Source organism: Pan troglodytes, chromosome 4 (genome assembly GCF_028858775.2).
Source record: "Pan troglodytes isolate AG18354 chromosome 4, NHGRI_mPanTro3-v2.0_pri, whole genome shotgun sequence".
NCBI classification, from domain to species: domain Eukaryota; kingdom Metazoa; phylum Chordata; class Mammalia; order Primates; family Hominidae; genus Pan; species Pan troglodytes.
Window position 1 is genome coordinate 117,721,569 of NC_072402.2, and position 27,161 is coordinate 117,748,729.

A 27,161-nucleotide genomic window follows, 5' to 3' on the forward strand; every position below is an offset into this window, starting at 1 on the left:
AGGGTTGTGTGTAAAATTACTGGTTATACCAGAATTACTATGTTATTATTTAGTTGAAATGGCAGAGACAGAATAATATTCTTGACATCTTATAATAGAATTAAGAATATATGTGATTTTATTTTTTAAATATAGATTTTATTGACATGAGTAAAATGACTCAGAATGATTATTTTTATGAAGATAGATATATGCATCTATTCAAGACATGATAGAACTTCTAAATATATTTTGTTAATATTTTGGGAATAAACATATTTATTCTCTGGTTTATACTGAATTTCTCAGGCTAAAACTTTATCTTTGATACAGATTTTATTGATGCAATTAACAGTTTCTCTTATATCAAGGCATTTGAAAATTGGTAGCTATTTAAGAGTAGAAACTTAAACATGAACTTTACTCATTATATGACATTTTTCTTTTTAAGAAATTAATAGACAAGGGAAGGATAAAAAACTGTAGTATCATCTTGAGAATTAAATGATTTGAAGAGCTGATTAATGTAGCTATTACACATTCTTGTATAAAAAATATTTTTAGACTTCATCGCATGTCAAAATAGGGAGATGCTGGTCTTTAATCACCTACTACACATTTTGGCTGCCATAGCGGCAAGAAATGAACTGTTATCAGTTAGTGTGATAGACCAGCGTTATCTCAAAATACATTTTTTAAATGCGAATTAGAAGTAGTAGATGGTGTAGTTTCTACTTTTGTACAGTCAAACTTCTAAAAGTGTTTTGTGAATTTTTTTGGTATGAGATCAATGTCTTTAATTTCTGTTGCCTTGAAGAAACCTTTCATTAGTGTCTGCAATTTATTTTTATTCTTCATCCAAGACCTTGGGATGTAGTCGTCACTGGACAATAACAATGATCAAGCACGAATGTCATTGTATTGCGTTAGCCTAATTCTCTCTCTTTTTTCCATCTATTCACCTTACCTACGTTCCTTAAATTTTTGATTTGATTTTCAGCTGCAAAATTATAGATTTGAGGTTTAAGATAAAGCAAGACATTGGGATTAAATGAAGAATTCTTCAGATTTTTCAGTTTTATAATGTGTGCTGGAGAATTATCAAGCCCACGAAGAACTGTGCACAATATTCTGTTCCAGTGATCCCTCTCAAGCTATGGGTTTCTTTACCTTCATTCCGTAATTGAAAGTATTTCCTGGAAGACCCTTTAGGATTGAGGCATGCTCAGGAAATTTCTGCATTAGGTCCATATTGTGTTCACAAATTTGCTATGGTGCTCATAAAATCCCACGGAATGAATGGGACTTGTCAATTCTGTATAATGGGGTGTATCAATTCTGGATAGCTTTGTGGGTTTCAAGATGCTTTTGGAGGGTTTTTGCTTACATGGAGTTGGCCATTTTCTTAAATGGTAAATAATTTGTGGTATATGTGGTCAGATCTGTTTTTTCTCCACCTCACCTCTCTAAGTGCATATTGGGTAATTTGACCTGACCTGTAACTTAGTAATAATGCTCTACTTTTCTGTTACCCTTGAGGATTTATAATGGCATTCATGAAATAGTTTTCTGTTTCTACTTTATCATCATTCACTCAGGAAAAAATTAAAACCCTCTTTTGTTAAAATAGTTCAAGAGCAAACAAGCAAACAAACAAACAATAAACCATTCTTCATTCTATATCCAAATGCACATGCATTGGTTTACATATAGAATAAGAAGCACTGTGCTAGTACGAGAATGATATAAGGCACAGTTCCTGACCATTCGCAGTTTAAGAGAAACGTTAGGAAATTTTTTCTTTGATTTTTATTTAAATTTTATTATAAGTTATTTAACTTTTGTGACATAATAACATAGTCCATCATGAGAATACAACATATTTCCCAAGTATTAGGTTAAATTGGAGAACATTACAGCATTTGAAGATGTTTTTTGGACTTTGGCATGCTCATTAGTTTGAACCTAAGATAGAATGTGAGTTATGTTGTATTTCCTGGCCAGCAGTTTAAAAAATATTTTAAATTGAACATCTTTGGTTGAGGAATGCAGTCTCCTGTTTTGCAGGCTTTGCCACTTCCAGCTCTTTTGTGCACTTCCTGGCTTTTAATTCCTGCCTTGTCCTGTAGCATTTGAGGTTGTTACTCTCAGTTTACACTAAAAATGTCAATGAAAATTACAGAGTTATAGAATTTTCTGCTTAAAAGTTATCAATGACCTTGTCATTGTAAAGTAAATTAGTAATGAATGGAGCAATTATATTCTTCAAGGCTAATGCAATCAGATGTATCAGTATAGCTCTACCAGCAGGTTGTGCAATGCTCATTCTGATTAGACATTGCATTCATTCTGATGGTTGGTGCCCATGCTGCCTCTACAGTTGTTACATATTTTGAATATCAACACTGATTAACATAATTCCCAGCATGGAGTTTTGTCTGTGTGTGTGTGTGTGTGTGTGTGTGTGTGTGTGTGTGGTGTGGTGTGTGTTTTTCATTTTCATCTATTGCAAGCACCTTGCACATGACATTTTCTATGACACAGAGCCCTTCAAATCAGTAGGCTCCTTGTTTAACTTTGACTGCTTCCTGCACTAACAAATGACTTTTTGTTCAAGGATGACAAGAGATCAATTAAGGAGAAAGAAGAATGTTAATCCAACATGGAAAAGGCCCACCCTAATTGAAGAATGGTGAACAGGATTCTGGTCAATGAATTATAGCCTCATTTTAAAATTCACTCATCCATTTGATAATTAATTATAATGGCATCTTACATAATCATCAGAGGCTTTCTCTGAATAATACATGAAAGTAAATGAACCTTTACTTCAAGCTTGACATCTATCTTTGACTCACTGTTGAAGAACACATTATAAGGAAAGCAACAGACAGGATGCCTGATCATTCAAGTTTGGTGAAGAAGCCAGAAAGACTAATAACACTGCTGTGTAATGAAATAATTTCAAAACATGAAACACTGAAAAGAGCTCTTTAATCCTGTGGATTTAGAAATATTTCATTTTCATTTTTGTGATTAGAAAAATATTAAATTCTCATCTGAGTATGATTTCTAACTTTAGTAAAAGTAGAGGGAATGGATTAATAGAATTTTTTGTTACCAGAATAAATTTGTTGTTTGAGTTACTGCTTCACTTGGTTAAAGTTCATGAATAAATTGTGACAATGGAGGATTTCACTCTCAGAATGTAAAGTTGACCCATAAATGGGAGTCAGGAGCTGATCCAAGGGAGTATCCAGACAAGCCTAACCATATATAGGAATAGTTATTGCATCCTTTGAAGTCAGTCCCCATTGCTTACAGAGCTTCATGTACTAATAGAAGCTCCCTGGGGCATACAGGACTCTTTGTGGTTACTTATCATCAGTTAGACTCAGGGAACTAAAATACTGCTGACCTCCCTAAGATGTGCTACCAAAAATTAAGTCGTAGTCCTAATAAGGAGTTTAGAGGGTGCTCCAAATATTCTAATCATGGAAGCTTCCTCTTTCAACCTCCCTAAAGAAAACTGTTTAGGCAAACTGAAGCACTCACTTTTCTCAGTATTTGAATAAGACTCTTTCTTATCGGATTATGGATGTTAATATCCAGAATTCAAAATGGGAACATCCAGTTTGCTACTTTTCCTGTAGTAATGAATCTGTTTCAAGCAGAGGCCAATGGTCTTCATCTAGGAGTCATGGGAATAGCTCTGATAGTGAGCAATTTCACTGGACTGGACCTGTCTTAGTGGGTCATGGTCCTAACATTCATTCAAATGTGGGAGAGTTGTGTTGGATCTCCAGCAAGCTCCAGACCAGCAGGATGGGCCCTTTGGTGCAGTTCCTCTCCTCTCACAGGTTTTGATCTTCTTGGACTATCTCTTTTCTACTTCAGTCACCAGAAGTGGGAAATTTATTTTTTATCAGCTCATTAACTTCTGACTCCTTAGCAAGATAAAATACAGTCACACTTGAAATAAACACATTTTTATTGTCAGCAATTGTTGACAAATACAAGCTTATGCTTGTTTTCTTAAAACAATATATTCAATGCTAAAATCAACTTGACAACTGAAAACTCCCATCTCTTCTTTCCCTAAGGCAAGATATTTGCAAACAAACATTTGTTACATAAATGTACTTGACAACTAGCAACTCCCATTTCCTCTGTTCTGAAAGCAAAGCACAATAATCACAACAAAAGTTGTAAAGAAAATCCCCATACATTCATTTGAGGTCTAAGCATTGCCTTGCATGCTAGAGGCAGATTGGATCAGCAGAATAAGGGAAGAAGGAAATGGGTGCAAAGGACTGGGGTTTTTCTGTTCTTTGAAATATTAAAAAAATTCTTGACAACCCGGAATTATCCTTTGATCATTAATTTTTCTGTGTAGTTCTTTCCTTGTAACATTAATTATCTTTGCTGCTGCCTGTGTCTCTTACCTTTTTAATGTGATATCTTAATATTTAATGTTGAGATAGGCTTTTGGAGAGATGGTTCCAAGCTTCAGTTATAAAATTATCATCAAAGTGTAGTGAATCATTTGGTTAAATCCCAAGGTATTAAATAGAAAATGGATTAATGATATAAAAGAAACCAAAAGATGAAAAACCTGACCAATGGCTTTTATTGACAATAAATATGAATGATTTCCTTTATTTTATTCTTTACTTAAAAAGATCATAATTATTTAAAATATAGACATATATATTTAAGATAGATATATTTATGAACCTAATAATTTAAGATAGATATACAGACTTATATTGTATAGTGAAGTACAAGTAAAAAACTCATGTAGTCCAAATCTGGGACTTCTAAAATATGTTAAAATGTTGGTTCCTCTTTTGCAGAGTTTTGTGCTATTATCACCAGAGCCAGCAATTCAACCTAAATTCTGAGTGTAATGGAAGCCATTAATCACTATCAAGTTCATCATTTTTTTTCATGGCAAGTAATATTCATATCAGTGATTGCTATTCCACTAAGAAATTCTAAATGTTTCATAAAAATGAAACACCACATAATAAGAAACTAAATCATATGAAACAAAATTTTGACTTTTGAATGTATAATCACTCAAGGCCAATGGATGATAATTTCTCTTTATGATTCTACAGGTAGCTCATTTATTTCTTTTCTCATATATTTGACTTATTATAGGGCCCTGCAGCCCTTTCTGAGCCTCATTAACTATATTTGTTGAATCATTAATCTAAAAATTAAAAGCTATTTAATACTTTTGTTTCATCTGCTTAACTAATTACACAGAAATAAACCACATTTTTCTATTACTTTTCTCGGTGCCTTCTGCATTTATATAGCCTTAATGCATTGTGCATATGTATAGCTCTTTCTCTTAACCCAAACCCCTGCTGTTGTTCTTTCTGCACCCATGTTAATGACTCATGATCACTATGACCTCACTAATCTTTTACATCTTCTATTCTAATGACCTTGATCAATTCATTCACTATACAGAGCTTGTTGTCATTTGGCTTTGACTTACCAAACTTCAAAATTTCATCCCTGACTACTCTTCTATTCTCATTTTCTTCCTCTTCTTCCTTAAGTGCATGATGACATCATTTCCTCCACCTCTCTGAATATTTTCAAGATATTTCTTTCTATCATTGCTTGCTCCTCTCTATATATTCCTAACCCAGTGGGCAGATACTCTACAGTTATGCTCATTAATCATAAAAATCACAAATATATAGTTTCAGCTTAAACATCTCTCCTGGGCCACAAACATATTTTTCCAGCATGTTTTCTCAAATACACTTCCAAATAAAAATCCTTAATACATCTTCCCCATCTTGTGTTCTTTATTCTACTTAAAGCCATTCAGAATACAAGTCTTGTCATCTCTATTTCTCTCCTTTCTCATAATTTTATTCAATCATCAAGACTTGCTATCTCACTTTCTATGACTATATCAAGCTTATATCCTTATTAAAAAAACATCCTACAGCATTGCCTAGTTAAGTACCTCACAATCTCTCACCTGAAAAATTGCAACAGCTTTTTAGAATAGTCTCCTTTTTTCCCTTTTCTCCCTACTCTAGTGAATCTCTCCAGTCCGATTTTATCCTTTCTGTGTTTAAAATCCTTTATTAATTCCATACTGCATGCAGAATGTTGTCTAAACTTTGACTCTAACATTAAAGCACATTGACTATAAATCCTACTCCATTTTCCAGAGTTTTTATCTCAATTTTTCTACTCCTAAAGTTTACATTCTAGTCAAAGCAAACTACTTTTCCCTTTTTCTGTCTTTCATTAAAATAAATTATCATGATAGTATAACTTTGAAAAGCTTTGGAGTTTTATTTTATCTTATTTTAGATTCAGGGAGTACATGTGCAGTTTTGCCACGTGGGTATACTGTGTGACGCTGAGGTTTGAACTTCTAATGATTCCCTTACACAAGTAGTGAACATAATATCTGATAGGTAGTTTTCCAAGCTTTGGCCCCCACCTTCTTTTCCCCTGAAATGCTTTTCACCTCTTACATAAATTCTGTGATTTTGACTGTGCTTTGTTTGCCAATTTTTTTTTCTTATGCTGGAATATCCTTCTCCATTCATCATCACTTAACAAAAAATTTTTAGAAGTTAAGAAGGGTATTGAGGAAAGAATTGGGGGATCCAATTTACATTGTTGGAATAAAACAATTGTGACAAGAGTGTGAATTTGGGAGATAGGGAGTGATTGAATTTTGGGATTCCCTGTTGGATGGTCAAGAGGATTTGACATAATCTTGAGATGTAGTCTCTGTCTCATTATACAGTCTTCCTCTTGACCTCGGATATAGGAGGGAGAAGGCCAACAGGAGCATGATCTCAATTCATTTTGTTGAGGAATGGAGCTTACACCACATGTGGAGGCGCCACCTTAACACTTTTGATTAGACTGGCAGCTCTGGGGAAGCTGAGCATCCCACTGTGCTGGCCCCCTTTAACTCCTGGCGACAGCTGTAAAAGGCCTCGGGGTGTGTGGTCAGAATAAACAGTGACCACCTATGCTGTATTCAGCCAAGTGTAGCCCACCGATTAGGTGATGGGACAGCATGCACTGTTTGCATGCACCCTGAGGTTCCTCTTTGGAGAACACTCATGCCGAGGAAAGAAGGAGTCAGGTAAAATCAGCTAGGTGCCATAGCAAAGCAGGGTGCCAGAGGAATGGGTTATAAATAAAAATGAAAAGAACCATGTTCGCTATGTGAGATCACAGTACTTGTCAGAAGCTAAATAATACCAGTATCACCTGGGAGGAACAGAATAGAGCACCTGGGAGACACCATTGCAGAAATATTTGTGTGGATTCAGGGTGAGGTGGAAGGCTGTGCTTCAGCAATCAGGTAAAAGTTAGGAAAATTAGAGTTATTACTGTTAATATGAACTCTATTTATTATCACTACACTAGTGAGGGCTGGATACATTTGGATTACATAGTAATGAAGGCACATGTTTCATGTGCCTGCTGGACTGTAGACTTGAATGGAAAAGGCTATGCCAATATCCTCCACAGCATACAGTTTAACAAATTTGTTGACTTGTCTATATAAACTGGTTATAATAACTTCTGCTTCTAATGCTGAGATGTGATGTTGCAGATGCTTTGTCAGTGTTCAGACATCTCCCATAACAATTTTGAATCAGAAGGGAAGAAGAAAAGAAAACCAAGTTATGTTTATGGGATAAGCAGCCTTACAGGCTAATTCAAGTTCTATAAAAAAGAAAGATCCTGGTTAGACAAGAAATTCAAAATCAATGGTTACAGAATATGCTTGTTTCACATCTTAAACAGCGTTTTCCAGTATAATGTGACAGTTATGAACATGAGGTAAATAATGATTGAAGAGTTTTGACTTAAATTTCCACATACCAGAGAAAAATGGTTGATTTCCTTATGAATTTCATCCTGAGAGGCTCAATACACAGTGACCACGGTAAGATGGGGCAAAGAGATTGGATTAAATTAATAAGGAAATCAAATAAGTATGAATGAGAAAGAAGAAAATGCATAAGGTTATGACACTTAAATTAGAAATTTGAAGAAATAAAAAAGAGAGATAATCTAAGGATAGCGAAAAATGGAGCAAGTAGAGACTCTCCCTGCAGGACTTAAATTTTACCTTCTCTAAGGGCCTCCTTTGACCATTTTATCTAAACATGTTCCCATTTTATTTTCTAGTGGCTCAGACTATAGCTTTGCACCTTATGTTTGTTTACTTGTTTGTGGTCTATCTCCTTCACTAAATGGAAAGTTTTATCAGGGCAGAAGCCACACTGTATTTTATCATTGTGTCCTTTACACAATGCCTAGTACATAGTAGGCACAAACAATGGTTGGAATAAATACAGAAATAAAGAAACGAAAGAAAGGATAGAAAGAATATATATTTCAATTTCATGATTTTTCATATTGGCAGTGAATCAGTAACAAAGATAATTCTCAAAGGTAATTTGCTGAAATACTGTTATGACTCTGTGCCAGGAATAAACACCAATAGTCTTGGCATAACCTGAGAATTTCTGATAGGCTTTTAGGGAGAAATTCACACTTATTTATAGCACCTGGGTATGGGAGATGATCTGAGACCCTGTTGGGTATATCAGACAGAGATATAACCCTGGGCTACATAAATAACCTTAATGATAGAGTCCTGGTGACACAAAAAGCTCTGTAGTGTAGGAAATAAGGTAGAAAATAAATTTTATTTAAAATAGATAATTGGTAAATTATACTAGTCTAAATTCTCCCAAGCACCCCCAAAAGTCACAACTTCTAGATAAGTGAGTTTGCAAAAATCACTCTTGTATAATGTTATTGCTTTAACATGGCATGATTGTTTTAATTATGGGATTGCATGTTTCATGGGTCAATGTCATCCTCACCATGAACTATGAAAGCCTGTATGCTACATATCTGCATCCGAGGGAGGTGAACAGTGTGTGGGAAGTAAGTTGTCAGATCACGTCTTTTTCCTTCTTCAGTTGCTCTAGTAGTTTAAACAGGTGAGAATGCACAGGGCTCAGCCACGAGCTCTACACATTGTACGTGTCTCCTCATGTTGTATCACCATCCTCCCCTTCCTTTGGATTTGTGTTTCTGCTCTGCAATTTAAGAGAAGCAAATATCCTAGACTCTGCATTCAGTGACCTTGATTGAAAACTCAGCTAGGGTGACTATAAGCTGCTGCTTGCTAGTTTATAACTCTTCTTTTGGCATACTTAGCAATGATTCCCTTGTTCAGTCTCAAGAGTGTTCTGCACTACAGTATAAATTAGCCCTAATAGGAAGTTGTTCCTCAAGAGACTGTTCTGGTTTCCAAAATCTGGAACAGAATCACCAACTAAATACCACCAGAATTTAATCCTGGTAGGCCCTGACAAAGTATGCAAAAAGGACCCAGGAATATCAAGGCAGGTCACCAGCAATCATTTTTGGTAAAGCTTTTTAAGCAGATTTCTAAATATTCATGACAGAGGATTGCTCTGACTGCTCTTACGTACCAGAGAGGGTGGAAGCCAAGACTTATGGGTAATGCAAGTGGACAATTACTAGGAGGAGTTAGAGGTTTCTTGACACTCTTGGAGATAACTCTTCATAATCTCCACATTTGTAAATATATTCATGCCATATATATCTCTCTAATAAAAAAAAGGGAATGTTCAAGTAGTTTTTGAAGTTTAATATTAGATTTCTGCTAGCAAAACACACCTTACAGTGTCTTAGATTTCTTCATTTTTATAATATTAACCTTTAACCTCCTTAAATATACAAGATGAAAGCAGGGCTGATGAGTGACAGGGCAGTTGCTCTGGAGCGCATGGGACACATGTGAGTGTTTGGGAAGACATTTCCCTCCAACAGATATGGGGCACTGGTTCTGGGCCACACCCATCATCTTCAATTAGTTTTCTCAGATTGAAAAAAAAACAATTCTGCAGAAATGTAATTATTACATTCTACTTTTCCAGTCAACTTCATATTATATGCAACACAAGTATTTCTTTTTTCTTTCTCATTACCTGTGTTAATGGTTAGTTTGCCTATGTTTGCCTCATGAAAAGAATTTATATAGGCACCTGGCTTTCTAAAGATTCACATTTTTTACTAAAGGCACATGTGACCTGTGTATATTTTCACATCATAAATTAGGCAGATTTTACCTTTCATCAAAATTTTCGTTCTTGATGAGTAAGTAGGGCACTGGCAGAATAATTTTATGAATCGTTTTCATTTGTTTGTTTTCATCTGAAACAAATATAGATAGTAAGCTTCAAAGGAGTAAGAATCATGCCTATTTTGTTCTATATTTAGACTTAGCACCCATTACAATACCTTGCACATGATGGGTGCACAGTTAATATTTATTCAATGAATCAAGTGTCTGGTGGTTCTAAAAATCAGATCTAAGCCATAGTCATTTCCTGGACTGCAGCCTTTGATACTTCACATTTTTTAACTTTTATTTTTTAAATAAGAATGATATTTCCTTAAACCATTTCACAAGAGTTACTTTCTTTCTTTTCTCATTTTTAAAAATTATACTTTAAGTTCTGGGTTACATGTGCAGAATGTGCGGTTTTGTTACACAGGTATACATGTGCCATGGTGGTTTGCTGCACTCACCAGCCCGTCACCTACATTAGATATTTCTCCTAATGTTATCCCTTCCCTAGCCCCCTACCCACTGCAGGCCCCAGTGTGTGATGTCCCGCTCCCTGTGTCCATGTGTTCTCATTGTTCAACTCCCACTAATGAGTGAGAACATGCAGTATTTGGTTTTCTGATCTTGTGATAGTTTGCTGAGAATGATGGTTTCCAGCTTCATCCATGTCCCCGCAAAGGATGTGAACTCATCCTTCTTTATGGCTGCATAGTATCCTATGGTGTATATGTGACACATTTTCTTAATCCAGTCTATCACTGATGGACGTTTGGGTTGGTTGCAAGTCGTTGCTGTTGTGAATAGTGCCGCAATAAACATACGTGTGCATGTGTCTTTATCGTAGAATGATTTATAATCCTTTGGGTATTTGCCCAGTAATGGGATTGCTAGGTCAAATGGTATTTCTAGTTCTAGATCCTTGAGGAATCGCCACACTGTCTTCCGCAATGGTTGAACTAATTTACACTCCCACCAACAGTGTAAAAGTGTTCCTATTTCTCCACAACCTCTCCCACATCTGTTGTTTCCTGACTTTTTAATGATCGCCATTCTAACTGGCGTGAGATAGTATCTAATTGTGGTTTTGATTTGCATTTCTCTAATGCCCAGTGATGATGAGCATTTTTTCATATGTCTGTTGGCTGCATAACTGTCTTTTGAGAAGTGTCTGTTCATATCCTTTGCTTATTTTTTGATGGGGTTGTTTGCTTTATTCTTGTAAATTTGTTTAAGTTCTTTGTAGATTCTTGATATTAGCCCTTTGTCAGATGGAGAGATTGCAAAAATTTTCCCCCATTCTGTAGGTTGCCTCTTCACTCTGATGATAGTTTCTTTTACTGTGCAAAAGTGCTTTAGTTCAATTAGGTCCCATTTGTCAATTTTGGCTTTTGTTGCCATTGCTTTTGGTGTTTTAGACATGAAGCCTTTGCCCATGCCTATGTCCTGAATGGTATTTCCCAGGTTTTCTTCTAGAATTTTTATGGTCCTATGTCTTAAGTTTAAGTCTTTGATCCATCTTGAGTTGATTTTTGTATAAAGTGTAAGGAAGGGGTCCAGTTTCAGTTTTCTGCATATGGCTAACCAGTTTTCCCAACACCATTTATTAAATAGGGAATCTTTTCCCCATTGCTTGTGTGTGTCAGGTTTGTCAAAGATCAGATGTTGGTAGATGTGTGGTGTTATTTCTGAGGCCTCTGTTCTGTTCCCTTGGTCTATATACCTGTTTTGGTACCAGTACCATGCTGTTTTGGTTACTGTAGCTTTGTAGTATAGTCTGAAATCAGGTAGTGTGATGCCTCCAACTTTGTTCTTCTTGCCCAGTATTATCTTGGCTATGCAGGCTCCTTTTTGGTTCCATATAAAGTTTAAAGTAGTTTTTTCTAATTCTGTGAAGAAACTGAGTGGTAGCTTGATGGGGATAGCATTGAATCTATAAATTACTTTGGGCAGTAAGGCCATTTTCATGATATTGATTCTTCATATCCATGTAGCGGGGGGACCAGCCCCCAATATTTCAACGTAGGTTCTTTTCTATTTTCCCTAAGTGTCGGCCGGTCTGAGAAATAAAGAGAAAGAGTACAAAGAGAGAAATTTTACAGCAGGGTCTCTGGGGGTGACATCACATGTCGGCAGCTTCCATGATGCCCACCTGAGCCACAAAACCAGCAAGTTTTATTAGGGATTTCAAAAGGCGAGGGGTGTAAGAATAGGGAGTGGGTCACAGAGATCACATGCTTCATAGGGCAATAAAAGATCTCAAGGCAAGGGGGCAGAGCAAGATCACAAGGCGAAGGTGAAATTAGAATTACAGATGAAGGTCCATGTCCTGCTGGGCACACATTGTCATTGATAAACATCTTAACAGGAAACAGGGTTTGAGAGCAGACAACCAGTCTGACTAGAATTCGCCAGGCTGGAATTTCCTAATCCTAGAAAGCCTGAGGGTGCTGCAGGAGAGCAGGGCGTATTTCATCCCTTATCTTTACTTGCATAAGACAGACACTCCCAGAGCGGCCATTTTAGATACCTCCCCCTGGGAATGCATTCCTTTCCCAGGGCTATTCCTTGCTGAGAAAAGAATTCAGTGATATTTCTTCTATTTGCTTTCTGTAAGAAAAGAAATATGACTCTGTTCTGCCTGGCCCTGCGGGCAGTCAGACCTTGTGGTTATCTCCCTTGTTCCCTGAAAATCACTGTTTTCCTGCTCCTTTTTTAGGATGCCCAGATTTCATATTGTTCAAACACACATGTTTTACAAACAATTTGTACAGATAACGCAATCATCACAGGGTCTTGAGGCAACATACATCCTCAGCTTATGAAGATGACAGGATTAAGGGATTAAAGTAAAGACAGGCATAGGAAATTATAAAAGTATTAATTTGGGGAACTAATAAATGTCCATGAAATCTTCACAATTTATGTTCTTCTGCTGTGGCTTCAGCCAGTCCCTCCGTTTGGGCTCCCTGACTGCCCGCAACACCATGAGCATGGAATGTTTTTCCATTTGTTTGTGTCCTCTCTTATTTCCTTGAGTAGTAGTTTGTAGTTCTCCTTGAAGAGGTCCTTCACATCCCTTGCAAGTTGTATTTCTAGGTGTTTTATTCTCTTAGTAGCAGTCGTGAATGGGAGTTCACTCATGATTTGGCTCTCTGTTTGTCTGTTATTAGTGTATAGGAATGCTTGTGATTTTTGCACACTGATTTTGTATCCTGCAACTTTGCTGAAGTTGCTTATCAGCTAAAGGAGATTTGGGTCTGAGACGATGGGGTTTTCTAAATATACAATCATGTCATCAGCAAACAGAGACAATTTGACTACCTTTCTTCCTATTTGAATATCTTGTATTGCTTTCTCTTGCCTGATTGCCCTAGCCAGAACTTCCAATCCTATGTTGAATAGGAGTGGTGAAAGAGGGCATCCTTGTCTTATGCCAGTTTTCAAAGGGAATGCTTCCTGTTTTTGCCCATTCAGTATGATATTGGCTGTATGTTTGTCATAAATAGCTCTTATTATTTTGAGATACATGATACATTGCATTGATACCTAGTTTATTGAGAATTTTTAGCATGAAGTGCTGTTGAATTTTGTTGAAGGCCTTTTCTGCATCTATTGAGATAATCATGTGGTTTTTGTCATTGGATCTCCTTATATGATGGATTAAATTTATTGATTTGCGTATGTTGCACCAGGCTTGCATCCGAGGGATGAAGCCGACTTGATCGTGGTGGATAAGCTTTTTGATGTGCTGCTGGATTCGGTTTGCCAGTATTTTATTGAGGATTTTCACATAGATGTTCATCAGGGATATTGGACTAAAATTCTCTTTTTTTAAATGTCTCTGCCAGGTTTTGGCATCAGGAGGATGCCGGCCTCATAAAATGAGTTAGGGAGGATTCCCTCTTTTTCTATTGATCGAAATAGTTTCAGAAGGAATGGTTCCAGCTCCTCTTTGTATCTCTGGTAGAATTCGGCTGTGAATCTGTCTGGTCCTGGACTTTTTTTGATTGGTAGGCTATTAATTTTTGCCTCAATTTCAGAACTTATTATTGGACTATTCAGAAATTCAACTTCTTCCTGGTTTAGTCTTAGGAGGGTGTATGTGTCCAGGTTGCATCCATGTCTTCTAGATTTTCTAGTTTACTTGCTTATAGTATTTTCTGATGGTAGTTTGTATTTCTGTGGGATCAGTGGTGATATCCCCTTTATCATTTTTTATTGCATTAATTTGATTCTTCTCTCTTTCCTTCTTTATTAGTCTTGCTAGCAGTCTATCAATTTTGTGGATCTTTTCATAAACCAGCTCCTGGATTCATTGATTTTTAGAAGGGTTTTTTGTATCTCTATTTCCTTCAGTTTTGCTCTGATCTTAGTTATTTCTTGTCTTCTGCTAGCTTTTGAATTTGTTTGCTCTTGTTTCTCTAGTTCTTTTAATTGTGATGTTAGGGTGTTGATTTTAGATCTCTCCTGCTTTCTCTTGTGTGCATTTAGTGTTATAATTTCCGTCTGCACACTGCTTTAAATGAGTCACAGAGATTCTGGTACGTTGTGTCTTTGTTCTCATTGGTTTCAAAGAACATCTTTATTTCTGCCTTCATTTTACTATTCACTCAGTAGTCATTTAGGAGCCTGTTGTTCAGTTTCTATGTAGTTATATGGTTTTGAGTGAGTTTCTTAATCCTGAGTTCTAATTTAATTGCACTGTGGTCTGAGAGACAGTTTGCTGTGATTCCTGTTCTTTTGTATTTGCTGAGGAGTGTTTTATTTCCAATTACGTGGTCAATTTTAGAATAAGTGCAATGTGGTGCTGAGAAGAATATATATTCTGTTGATTTGGGGTGGAGAGTTCTGTAGATGTCTATTAGGTCTACTTGGTCCAGAGCTGAGTTCAAGTCCTGGATATCCTTGTTAACATTCTGTCTTGTTGATCTGTCTAAAATTGAGAGTTGGGTGTTAAAGTCTCCCATTATTATTGTGTGGGAGTCTAAGTCTCTTTGTAGGTCTCCAAGGACTTGCTGTATGAATCTGGGTGCTCCTGTATTGGATGCATATATATTTAGGATAGTTAGCTCTTCTTGTCGAATTGATCCCTTTACCATTATGTAATGGCCTTCTTTGTCTCTTTTGATCTTTGTTGGTTTAAAGTCTGTTTTACCAGAGACCAGGATTGCTACCCCTGCTTTTTTTTTTTTTTTTGCTTTCCATTTGCTTGGTAAATCTTCCTCCATCCCTTTATTTTGAGCGTATGTCTGTCTTTGCACGTGAGATGGATCTCCTGAATATAGCACACTGATGGGTCTTGACTCTTTATCCCTTTTACCAGTCTGTGTCTTTTAATTGTGGCATTTAGCCCATTTACATTTAAGGTTAATATTGTTATGTGTGAATTTGATCTTGTTATTATGATGCTAGCTGGTTATTTCACCTGTTAATTGATGCAGTTTCTTCATAGCATTGATGATCTTTACAATTTGGCATGTTTTTGCAGTGGCTGGTACCAGTTGTTCCTTTCCATGTTTAGTACGTCCTTCAGGAGCCCTTGTAAGGCAGGCCTGGTGGTGACAAAATCTCTCCGCATTTGCTTGTCTGTAAAGGATTTTATTACTCCTTCCTTTATGAAGCTAGTTTGGCAGGATATGAGATTCTGGGTTGAAAATTGTTTTCTTTAAGAATGTTGAATATTGGCCCCCCTCTGTTCTGGATTTCGGGTTTCTCCTGAGACATCTGCTGTCAGTCTGTTGGGCTTTGCTTTGTGGGTAACCCAACCTTTCTCTCTGGCTGCCCTTAACATTTTTTCCTTCATTTCAACCTTGGCGAATCTGACAATTATATGTCTTGGGGTTGCTCTCCTTGAGGAGTATCTTTGTGGTGGTCTCTGTATTTCCTGAAGTTGAATGTTGGCCTGCCTTGCTAAGTTGGAGAAGTTCTCCTGTATAATATCCTGAACAGTGTTTACTAACTTGGTTCCATTCTCCCCGTCACTTTCAGGTACAGCAATCAAGCATAGATTTGGTCTTTTCACATTGGAGGCTTTGTTTGTTTCTTTTCACTCTTTTTTTCTATAATCTTGTCTTCTCACTTTATTTCATTAATTTGATCTTCAATCACTGATATCCTTTCTTTCGCTTGATTGAATTGGCTATTGAAGCTTGTATGTGCTTCACAAAGTTCTTGTACTGTGTTTTTCAGCTTCATCAGGTCATTTAAGCTCTTCTCTACACTGGTTATTCTAGTTAGCCATTCATCTAAACTTTTATCAAGGTTTTTAGCTTCCTCGCTATGGATTAGAACATGCTCCTTTAGCTCGGAGAAGTTTGTTATTACCGACCTTCTGTAGCCTACTTCTGTCAACTTGTCAAACTCATTCACCATCCAGTTTTGTTCCCTTGCTGGTGAAGAGTTGTGTTCCTTTGGAGGAGAAGAGGCATTCTGGTTTTTGGCATTTTCAGCCTTTCTGCTCTGGTTTCTCCCCGTGTTTATGGTTTTATCTACCTTTGGTCTTTGATGTTGGTGACCTATGGATGGTGTTTTTGTGTGGATGTCCTTTTTGTTGATGTTGATGCTATTCCTTTCTGTTTGTTAGTTTTCTTTCTAACAGGCCTTTCAGCTGCAGGTCTGTTGGAGTTTGCTGGAGGTCCACTCCAGACCCTGTTTGCCTGAGTATCACCAGTGGCGGCTGCAGAACAGCAAATATTGCTGCCTGATCCTTCATCTGGAAGCTCAGTCCCAGAGGGGCACCTGCGTGTATGAGGTGTCTGTTGGCCCCTACTGGGAGGTGTCTGCCAGTCAGGCTGCATGGGGGTCAGGGACCCACTTGAGGAGGCAGTCTATCCGTTATCAGAGCTTGAATGCCGTACTGGGAGAACCACTGCTCTCTTCAGAGCTGTCAGGTGGGGACGTTTAAGTCTGGAGAAGCTGTCTGCTGCCTTTTGTTCAGATATGCCCTGCCCCAAGAGGTGGAAACTAGACAGGCAGTAGGCCTTGCTGAGCTGTGGTGGGCCCCACCCAGTTTGAGCTTCCCTGCCCCTCTATTTATGCTGTGAGTATAGAACTGCCTACTCAAGCCTGAGCAATGGTGTATGCCCCTCCCCCCACCACACTCCAGCATCCCAGGTCGATCTCAGACTGCTGCTTTAGCAGCAAGCAAGGCTCCATGGGCATGGGACCTGCTGAGCCAGGCACGAGAGGGGTTCTCCTGGTCTGCCAGTTGCTAGGACTGTGGGAAAAGCTCAGTATTTGGGCAGAGTGTACAGTTTCTCCAGGTACAGTCACTCACGGCTTCCCTTGGCTAGGAAAGGGAAATCCCGTGACCCCTTGCACTTCCCAGGTGAGGCAATGCCCTGCCCTTCTTTGACTCTCCCTCCATGGGCTGCACCCACTGTCCAACCAGTCCCAATGAGATGAACCAGTTACCTCAGCTGGAAACGCAGAAATCACCAGTCTTCTCCATTGATCTTGCTGGGAGCTGTACACCAGAGCTGTTCCTATTTGGCTATCTTGGAAGTGACCTCCGACTATCTCACAAGAATTACTTTCTATTCCACCTATGGGTAAAGAAAAATCAAGATCACATGTGGATAAGGATATTGAATAATTTGTTCTCTCATTTGTTAGCTAATGTGATTCAAATTCTTGATTCAGCAAATCGTTACATTCCATAAACCTTCACAGTCATTCAGTAGTGAGAATTACTTTCAGGTTCATGAAACTTATGATGTAGCTATTTACTATGAATACTGGCAGAATGCTTCATTAGTGGTTTTTTGGCAGGAGTAGGAGAGTAACAGAAACAAACTGATGCTAATGTTACATGACAAAATTTAACTTTTGACAATTGCACCGAGATGCAATAGATGCTACACATAAAAGGTGCTATATTGAAATTTTTAAAAAAGTAAAATTAGTTTTTAGACACTTGGACCACACTCAGGGACCATGACCCATATCAATTGTATAAAAGGCCTAAGAGAAGAAAAAAGAAAAGAATTTTTAAACTGTTGTGCTGATTCCTGCTTCTCCTTGAGAAAGAGAAGATAAGGGTGGTGCTACCTCGATAGGACAACTCAGGAAACATGAGATGTATCTGCTGGACTAGGTGAGAGGCTGTTGCTATCAGCAGGTGGCAGTGGGGCAGAGAAAAATCACAGGACTGTTCTAGATGTACCCTCATACTTAGGGACAGTTGTGAAAAAAAGCATGCTTCTGTGCACCAAGGGTGGGCCTCACAGAGAAAACAGACCTGGCAGGGCCATTTATAATTCTGTCCAAGAGAACCCCTTGGAGAACTTGAGTATTCCAAGAAGGAGTTTTATGAGGCCTGGTTTATCATATTATAGAAATTGTAGCCAGAGGGACTTAGTATGAGGTGGAAGGGATTTCTCTGGAAAGTTCACAAAGTTTCTGATGAAGCATCTGAACATCTGTCACTTAGAGGGGCCCATTGAAGATGAAACCTGTATCAACCATGTAAGACTGCCCTTGACCCTAAGCCCTGCTCCTTTCCTGGATTCAACCCTGGGGAGGTCAGAAGCTGCAGTTAGCAGAGGGGGAGACATGCTAAGAAGAGAAAGGAAGTTGATGAAGCCCTTTTGTTTCTCCCCCTTTGCATTTGTGAGCAACAGACCTTCAGTAGTAGCCTGAGAGAGGAAAGTTGCATTTGGACTATTATCTTGGGCTGGACAATTTTAATTAGATACAAGATGGCCTTTAGATTTTAGTGACTGGAGGTTATTTTAAACTTTAAATGAGAACAGAAAGCTTACAGGGCTTACTAGAGAAAGAATTTTATCTGAAGGCAAGAGAAAAAATTTTCCTTTACTGAATACATTTTAGAAGCATAATAGGAGGCAAAAAAATATATGTTTTGATTATATCCCACAGGCCATGGTAGGTCAATTTTTCTGTTATTATAGTTTAGATTAAAAGGGGAATATACAAATGGTTTCTTATTGGAACTCAATGTCAGGAAACGTAGATGTGTCTTACACAGGAAGATTACCAAAAATTGGAAAGCTATTAATACATCATTTACTTTCTCCCAAATCATTTTTTATCTCTCTGCATCTCTGTTTTACTCTCCTTTCTCTGCAGATCAGCTTTCTCTGCTGTTCCATGTGATCACTACAGATAGATATATAGGTCATTTCAGTTCAGGTACCAAAGAAATTGATGAGTGTCTCCAAGTCCCATTCTAAATTTCTGTTAGGAGAGAATCTTCTGGGTCCATCTTGACTTATATGTCTACACCTTGTGGGTACAAGGGTGTGTGATTCCAACATGACTGTAGGGATCTACTATTGTGAGTGAGCAACAGGTTCTCTGAAAATGGGGCAGTTGCTGGTCAGAAATTCCACCTTTGTTTACTGCAAAAACATAATAATATGAATACTTCTCAGGAAGAATTCTGAGAGTTCAGATGTTGGCACTTTATTGGGATGTGAGTGTATTGGGTTTTGCAGATTAAAATATCTTAAGCAATATCAGTGGTTGATATACCTATGATATTTTGCTTATGTATTATATATTATTTTCTGCTAATTAAACATCTTAATAAAATTTCCTGGGAAGTGTGCATATTTCAGATATGTCTCGGATTTCTGGGAAAGGAGAACACACCAACCAGTAATTATCTGAGGAAATTCACACGTATGTGCTTGAATTGATGCATACCCTTTTTGTTGTTGTTGTTTGTTTTAATGACATGGTCTTGCTCTGTCACATGGACTGAGTGTAGTACTGTGACCATAGCTCACTATAGCCATAAATTCCTGGGCTTAAGACATCATCCTGCCTCAGCATATTTTAAACAAATTTTGGTAGAGATAGGGTCTTGGGATGTTGCTGAGGCTGGTCTTGAACTCCTGGGCTTAAGCAATCCTGCTGCCTTGGCTCCCAAAGCTCTGTGATTACAAGTGTGAGCCACCGCACTTGCTGTTGAGAATAATCTTGGTCAATTTGTCCCTCTTACTACATTTTGTGAATGTAATCTTCTGCTCCTAGTTGTAAATATTTTAAGCTGAGGAGAGTTCGATTTGAGATTTCAGGAGGGCCAACATGGCTAGGGTTCTCATGGAAAAGTACTGAAAGGAGAGAGCTACAGAGAGATAGAGAGAGAGCTACCAAGAGAGAAAGAGAGAGACAGAGAGAGAGAGAGAGAAGAGGGGAGAGAGAGAGAGAGAGAGAAAGACAGAGAGAGAGATCGATCTAGACATCTGACAGAGTTCCCAGAGTTGGCTGACTACTCAAGGTTGGGAAAAGAACCACCCAAAAAGAGCAATCAGAACAATTTCCTGAGCACACACGGGGAAAGATGTTGTTGATATTCTCACCAGACAGATGGGGGTGGGGTAGGGTGCTCAGAAGGGTATTTGTTGCCTCATTAGTAAGGCAAAATTTGCTCTAGATGAAGACTGCTTTGGTTTCTCCTAACAAAGCTTAGAAAAAATCCTTACAAAGATCAAACTATTTCAAAGTAACATAATTGTTTCTCAGAATAGAGATTAGGATTATTTTTAAATGCAAGAATAGCCAGTTCCCAATAAGTTAAAATCCACAACTCCATTTTGCCACTCATTGTGTTGCATCCCCCTTGCTTCTAAAGTATTGCATTCTAACCTTTATTATTTCAGGATTGCAAAATCTCTACTGCTAGACCAAACTGTACAGCATCTCCAACAATTATCTATATCTTAGAAAAAACAGCCACCAATACATTTCTCACTGTTTCTGGCACTTCTTTCACAAACACATTCCTCATTGCTTCAGTAAACAAAGAGTTGTCTCATAAGCCCATCTCTGAAAAACAGTAGAGTAGTGGTTTTTGTTTGTTTGTTTGTTTAAATTTTGCCTTATCTTACAATGTTGGCCCTAGCACTTTAACTTTTTTGACCATCTTGCTGTTTTCTTTCCTTTTTTGTTGAGATGGAGTCTTGCTCTGTCGCCCAGGTTGGAGTGCAGTGGCGTGGTCTCAGCTCACTGCAACCTCTGCCTACCAGGTTCAAGCAATTCTCCTGCCTTAGACTCTCGAATAGCTAGGACTATAGGAGCATGCCACAACGCCTGGCTAACTTCTGTATTTTTAGTAAAGTCAGGTTCATATTGGTCAGGCTGGTCTGGAACCCCTGACCTCAGGTGATCCACCCGCCTTGGCCTCCCAAAGGGGTGTGAGCCACTACGTTCAGCCGTGCCTTTCTACTGTCTCAGCTTTTCTGACATTTCTGGTTTTCTTAGTGTAGATAATTTCTTTTTCCGGGCTTCCAAAAGCCATGCTAGCAGTGTGTTAGCACCCATCTTCCAGGGTTCTTGCCAAATTATTAATTCCTGTGTCCCTGGACAGTGCCCCCTTATTGATAAAACCTCCCTTACCCAAGTTTATGTGCTATACTCCTGATCTAGCACCCTAGGGATCTTGTCCTGCACACGCTCCTCTGGTTCTTGCTGAATCTTGGTCCCTGGGCCCTGCAGCTCCTCCTGTGTTTCTCTTCTCTTAGCAAGCCCAGTGCATCCTTGGCTGGGTTATGCTGTAATTGACCCTATTTATTAGTCTTGTGGCCAGAAATGGAGGTGGGGTAGAATCTGAGAAGGGCATGTGTTCTTTTTCAAGGCCTTGCAGCATCTTCAAGTAAGGGCAGAATACCAAGCTTTATGGGAGGAGAGTGAACCACTTGTGCAGAGCTCCAGCGTTTAGTAGGATCTGAGGGTTCAAGACTCTTGAGTATCTCAACCCACATGTCCCCATTCTGAGTCTCGGGGTCTCACTTTGGTGGCATACCAGCTGGGGTAGAGAATTCAGCTTCTTTTCTCTGGACCTCTGGTTTTCTTATACATTTAGAGTGGAGTCTGATCTTAAGCTATTTCTGCTATCTGGCTGTAGTAGATGAGAATCTCTTTATATGCCTCCAAGGAGGCCCTTGGTCTTTTATACTTTGCCTTAAATTTGAGATTAATACCCCTCAGAGTGCCATTAAATTCCTGCAATGCATCAGTGGTAGCCAGCAACAGCTATCTGATTCTATAGTTCTTATAACTACTTTTTCCCCTAAGCCTTTCAAATATCTAAGATACTGAACCTCCTAGTGTTTTCTGACACACTGAAGTCTTCTCTCAATTTACCACAGGTAAAAGTTTTATTAATTTCACCACTGTGGCATGCCAGGAATGATCAGTCTTACAGTTATCACCAGCAAAGGGATCCTTATTATCAGCTCTCCAAAATTCCATTCTATAATTTGCTGCCTAGGACCATATGTAGTACCAGCTATCTGAAGTTGGATTCCCTGGGAAATTACCTGAGTTGGAGATGGGAGGATATTGGGTAACACTTTTGGATGGAACAGTTAGAATGGAGGCAGGGAAGCAGAATTGGGCTGAGGGAGGAGTTGACCTCTATTACAGTTAGAGCAAACTTCAGTGGAATCCTTAGGATACTTTGCAACTAGAATGGTCTTTCAGCATTGTTCAAAATTGAGGCAAGAGGGCCCAGCCTCTGTATCTCTAAAGTGATCAGCAGATGGAGGCTGTTTCTTGGAAATAAGTTGCCAGTCAGATTTCTGCAGGTAATTCATTGAGAGGGACTCAGCTGTGAGCCATTCAGAACACCAGCTGTGAGAATAAAGACTTCGGTCTTATCTGATCAGGGCAATACAGGAACCCCTATAAAATGATACATACTAATGCAGTTTATGGTCAATTGTACCCCCTATTAGTTTCATTTCCCATAAAGAACAAATCAAATGTGGAATTACTGAGTAATATGCCTTGAAAGAAACTTAACATCACATCAAGTTCAATACTCTTGGTTTTTAGATAAAAACCCAGAGGTGCCATTAAGTTCTTTGCTCAGGGGCACAGTGTATGCTGATGTTGGGTCTGGAAGTCAGGTTTTCTGCCTGCAGCCTGGTGTTCTTTCACTTTTAGATTCTTTTAAGTGCTAGAGAACTATAATATTAACTGCTTTACACGTTTGAAACTATTAAAATGTAGTCCCCACTGTAACATGCTATGGTGTCAACCTCTTCTCTATAGTTTACCCCCAAGGACTATTTATTCTTTCTCCCTCATTTTCTAGAGTCATTTTACTTTTTGTAGGACCAAGATATTAAATATTAAATAGATTGAGGTTTTAAGCTCCAGCAGGAGATTGATGTTTATATATATTGTACTTTTTTGTGAAAATTTTTGGCGTAAAATTGCTTTTTTATTGCCTGAATTTAAAAACAAAAAGCAACTAGATAAAAGTGAAGGATCAACAGCAAATTGCACAGGTTCTCTTCCTTTGACAGTGATTCTTTCTTGGACTGTCACAAGGTTGGACATTAGGCAAATTCCAGTTAAAGCATGCTCCTCCCAGAGAGTACATTTGTTTCACCTAAGAGGCTGTTTTAAATCTACCTGCTATCAACAGAGGGGATTTTTTTCATGAGCTGGGAAAGGCTTCAGATCCTTGACCTCACTGCCTGTTATTTCTCTTATTAGTTTAGTCTTTCCTGAAAGAAAGAATTCCCTCTGAAATGCAATTTCTGGTTTTTGGCTGAAATGGTTCCAATTTAACAGTTTTCAATTTGACCGTTCAGTTCAGTAATCCTTTACTAAGCATTTATAATGTATGAGGTATTGGACTACATCTAGCCAAAGATTTAAAGAAATAATTACACTATCAAGTAATGTGTGTTACAAAGGTGTGCACAGGAGCTGTAGGTTCACAGAGGAAGTTCAGGAATAACTTTTCTGTAACTGAGGCATTAGACAAAAAGCCGTACTATTGCCCTCAGAAGGCTGCAGTTAACATGTGCATGGAGTGGTCATCTAGTTCCCCTAATTAGCATGCTAAGCAGGAATGATTTACAAGGCTAGCTAGCAAATACTTTGGACCATGAAGTAGAGGAATAGAGAAGGTGAATTTCTGTGCAATGCTGTGGGAATCAGGGAGCAGGGGGTTGAGTAAAGCAGGTACATGGCAGAGATAAGCTTTTGTTGGTGAGGAGAAACAAATTGAATAAATAAATATGACCATCTGCTTTAGATGGCAATCCATCTGAGCTGCGGGAATAGTCTAAAAGTGAGGAGATAATCCTGGAATGAAGGATAAACTTGCCCATGTTGCATTTTTTTTTTTTATCTGAGGCAAGCCCTGCTTAGTTTAATTTGACAATTTCCTGGCACGTATGTTATGTAACATTACCTAAATCACCTTTGCAGTTTGGAGAAAATGTTAATGTCTTGTTAAAATTATAATTATTGTGTGTTTAGCATGCCTTTCTATAGAGACTGCTTTTAATTAGGATAGTGTTCCAGTTTGTCAAACAGACATTTAAAATATCCTGCTATTACAATATTTACATTTATGTTTGAAATGGTATCAAATGTCAGCTTCATTTCCCAGGAAATCAGAAAATTTTAAATTTTTATTTTAAAATGGAATAGTATTTTAGAACACATTATCCATCGTAAACTGTAGATGGAGTTCTGTTTGCTTTCGTCAGAGTAGGTAATTTCCTTTCTTTGGGGGAATGTAGGGGTGAGGAAAAGGGAGAAGGAGAGAGAGGCAGGAGATAGCTCTGTGTCTCTCATAATGTAATTTCCTTTCTTTGGGGGAATGTGGGGGTGAGGAAAAGGGAGAAGGAGATAGAGGAAGGAAATAGCTCTGTGTCTCTCACCACGTATCTGCTCTTTGCTTTCCACACTCAGCTTCATTATTTTTTACCTTTTTCTCATTTTTTTTAAATTTTGAAAAATTCTAAAGAGCACCTGAATACCTTCTCCTAGACTTTCAAATTCTTGACATTTTGAATGTTTGCTTTATGCACATGCACAGCTTCTGTGCTCTCTCTCTTTCTTGCTCTCTCTCTGTCTTAGTTTTCTTTCAGTATCATTATGGACTCACAGATTTTAAAAAATATTCAGTGTGTTATCCATTACTATCATAGCAAGTTTTTATGCTTCAAAGAATTACAGACAATATGCATGTATACACTTACATAAACACACAGGTACATTTTTCTAGATCATTTGGATATTGAACATATCATGATACTTCACTTACTTCAGGCAACTCCTAAATATCAGGGCATTCTCTTATCTAACTGTGATATAACTGTAATATCATGATTACAAGTATAAAAATTAGTGTGAATTAAATATTTAATACCTAGTCCATATTTAAATTAACCCAATTGCTCCCCCAAATGCTTTTTATTTGTGTGTGTGTGGGGAGGTCGGGGAGACACAAAGGCCCAGGATTAAATTGAAGTTCACAGATGGCATTTGTCTATATTGTCTTTTTAGTTTTATCTTTCATCAATCCCCTTGACTTTTTTTCTCCCATCAGACATTTTTTAAGAACCTAGGGGAGTTTCCTTACAGAAAGCTTCATAGTTTGGATTTGTCTGGTTGTTACCTCATGATTAGTTTTAGATTAAACATTTTTCAAGGGCCGGGCGCGGTGGCTCACACCTATAATCCCAGCACTTCGGGAGGCCAAGGTGGGTGGATCATGAGGTCAGGAGATTGAGACCATCCTGGCTAACACGGTGAAACCCTGTCTCTACTAAAAAAAAAAAAAAAAACAAGCAAAAAAAAAAAAATTAGCCAGACGTGGTGGCACGCATCTGTAGTCCCAGCTACTTGGGAGGCTGAGTCAGGAGAATCGCTTGAACCCAGGAGGTGGAGGTTGCAGTAAGCCAAGTTCGTGCCACTGGACTCCAGCCTGAGTGACAGATTGAGGCTCCATCTCAAAAAAAAAAAAAAAAACAAATCATTTTTGGCAAATATGCTTCATAGCAGTATAAATGCTATACATATATATATATATATATACCTATATATAATCTCAAAATATATATAGGTATATATAGCATTATGTATATTTTGCTACTTCATACCAGAAGCACCTAATCTCAGGCTGTACTAAATGATAAATAATAGTAAATCTATTACTTAGTTAAGGTGGTGACCAACATATTTGTTAATTTGAAACTAAATTATCTCTGAGCTGATACTCTATCACTGTATGAATTTCCTGCTCTTCCAAACCATTTTACTTAATAATTTTAGCATTCATTAGTCATTCTTCCATGGATCTATTATTAGACTGGGATTTTCAAAATGCTTTCTGTCATTCCTACAGTTGTTTATAGAAGAATTTCAGTTAATAATAGCTTTTCTCCTTTCTTTGTCCTTCTGTTTCTTTCAGTATAATCAAAGACTCAGATTTTTAAAAAAGTGAATGTTTTATCCATTACTGTCATAGTTATTTTTGGTGCTTCAAAAAGTTACAAATTTGGCCATTAGGGTCCTTGTTAAACTGGCTCTTATGTCATTTTGTTGTTATCCCACTAGTCTTTGAAAATATTCTTGAGTCTGGTACAAGATGTTTTAGAATATTCTTACACTTTTTCTGCTTAGACCTGGAGTCAGGCATTTCTTTAGGAATTCCTCATTTCTGTTGGGGAATATATATAGGACACAAAGTCTGGGTACTAGGTCTGCTCATTGCTATAAAGCTATTATTATTTCTAGGCCTTTCCAGTGTATAGAGCAAAAAAAAAAAAACAAAACATATCTGTGCTTTCAAGTCAAATGCAACCCCACCAGGTTAGAAAAGATTTATTGTGATGCTAATGGGATCTGTTCAAGGTTTTATACCTAATTTTATATTTCTAATGTTCCTTTAAGAGAGCCTCCAAAATTGCATAGGCTTCAAATCCCATAAAAATGTATTTATCCAGTACTCCTGCGTTCCAGCATAGGATCTTCCTCATATTCTACAATTTCATGTTGGTAATCTGCCTTTTTTTTTCACAGAGAAAACTCTGATTCCCAAAAAGAACAATATGGTAACTCACTTGCTTTATCCTATATACAGAATAGTTTCAGAACTATAATACTAATAGCAATACCTACAACAAAACAGCTGAGTAAACTTTAAGATTTTATTGCCATTCTACCCTTCAAATGTTTTCCCCAAAGAGTATGTTTAATTACTTGAATTAAATTTTAC

General features: G+C 37.8%; 1 long non-coding RNA gene across 3 annotated transcripts in view; it reads left to right on the forward strand.

Annotated features, from left to right (window-relative positions):
• LOC107974828 (uncharacterized) overlaps positions 1 to 27,161 on the forward strand; it is a 182,032-nt gene that overhangs the window by 144,403 nt on the left and 10,468 nt on the right. For all 3 annotated transcript variants that reach the window (XR_010156990.1, XR_001717870.3, XR_001717872.3), the window contains one exon: positions 4,836 to 4,932. This is a non-coding gene — a long non-coding RNA (uncharacterized LOC107974828). The remainder of the gene's footprint in view (positions 1 to 4,835; positions 4,933 to 27,161) is intronic.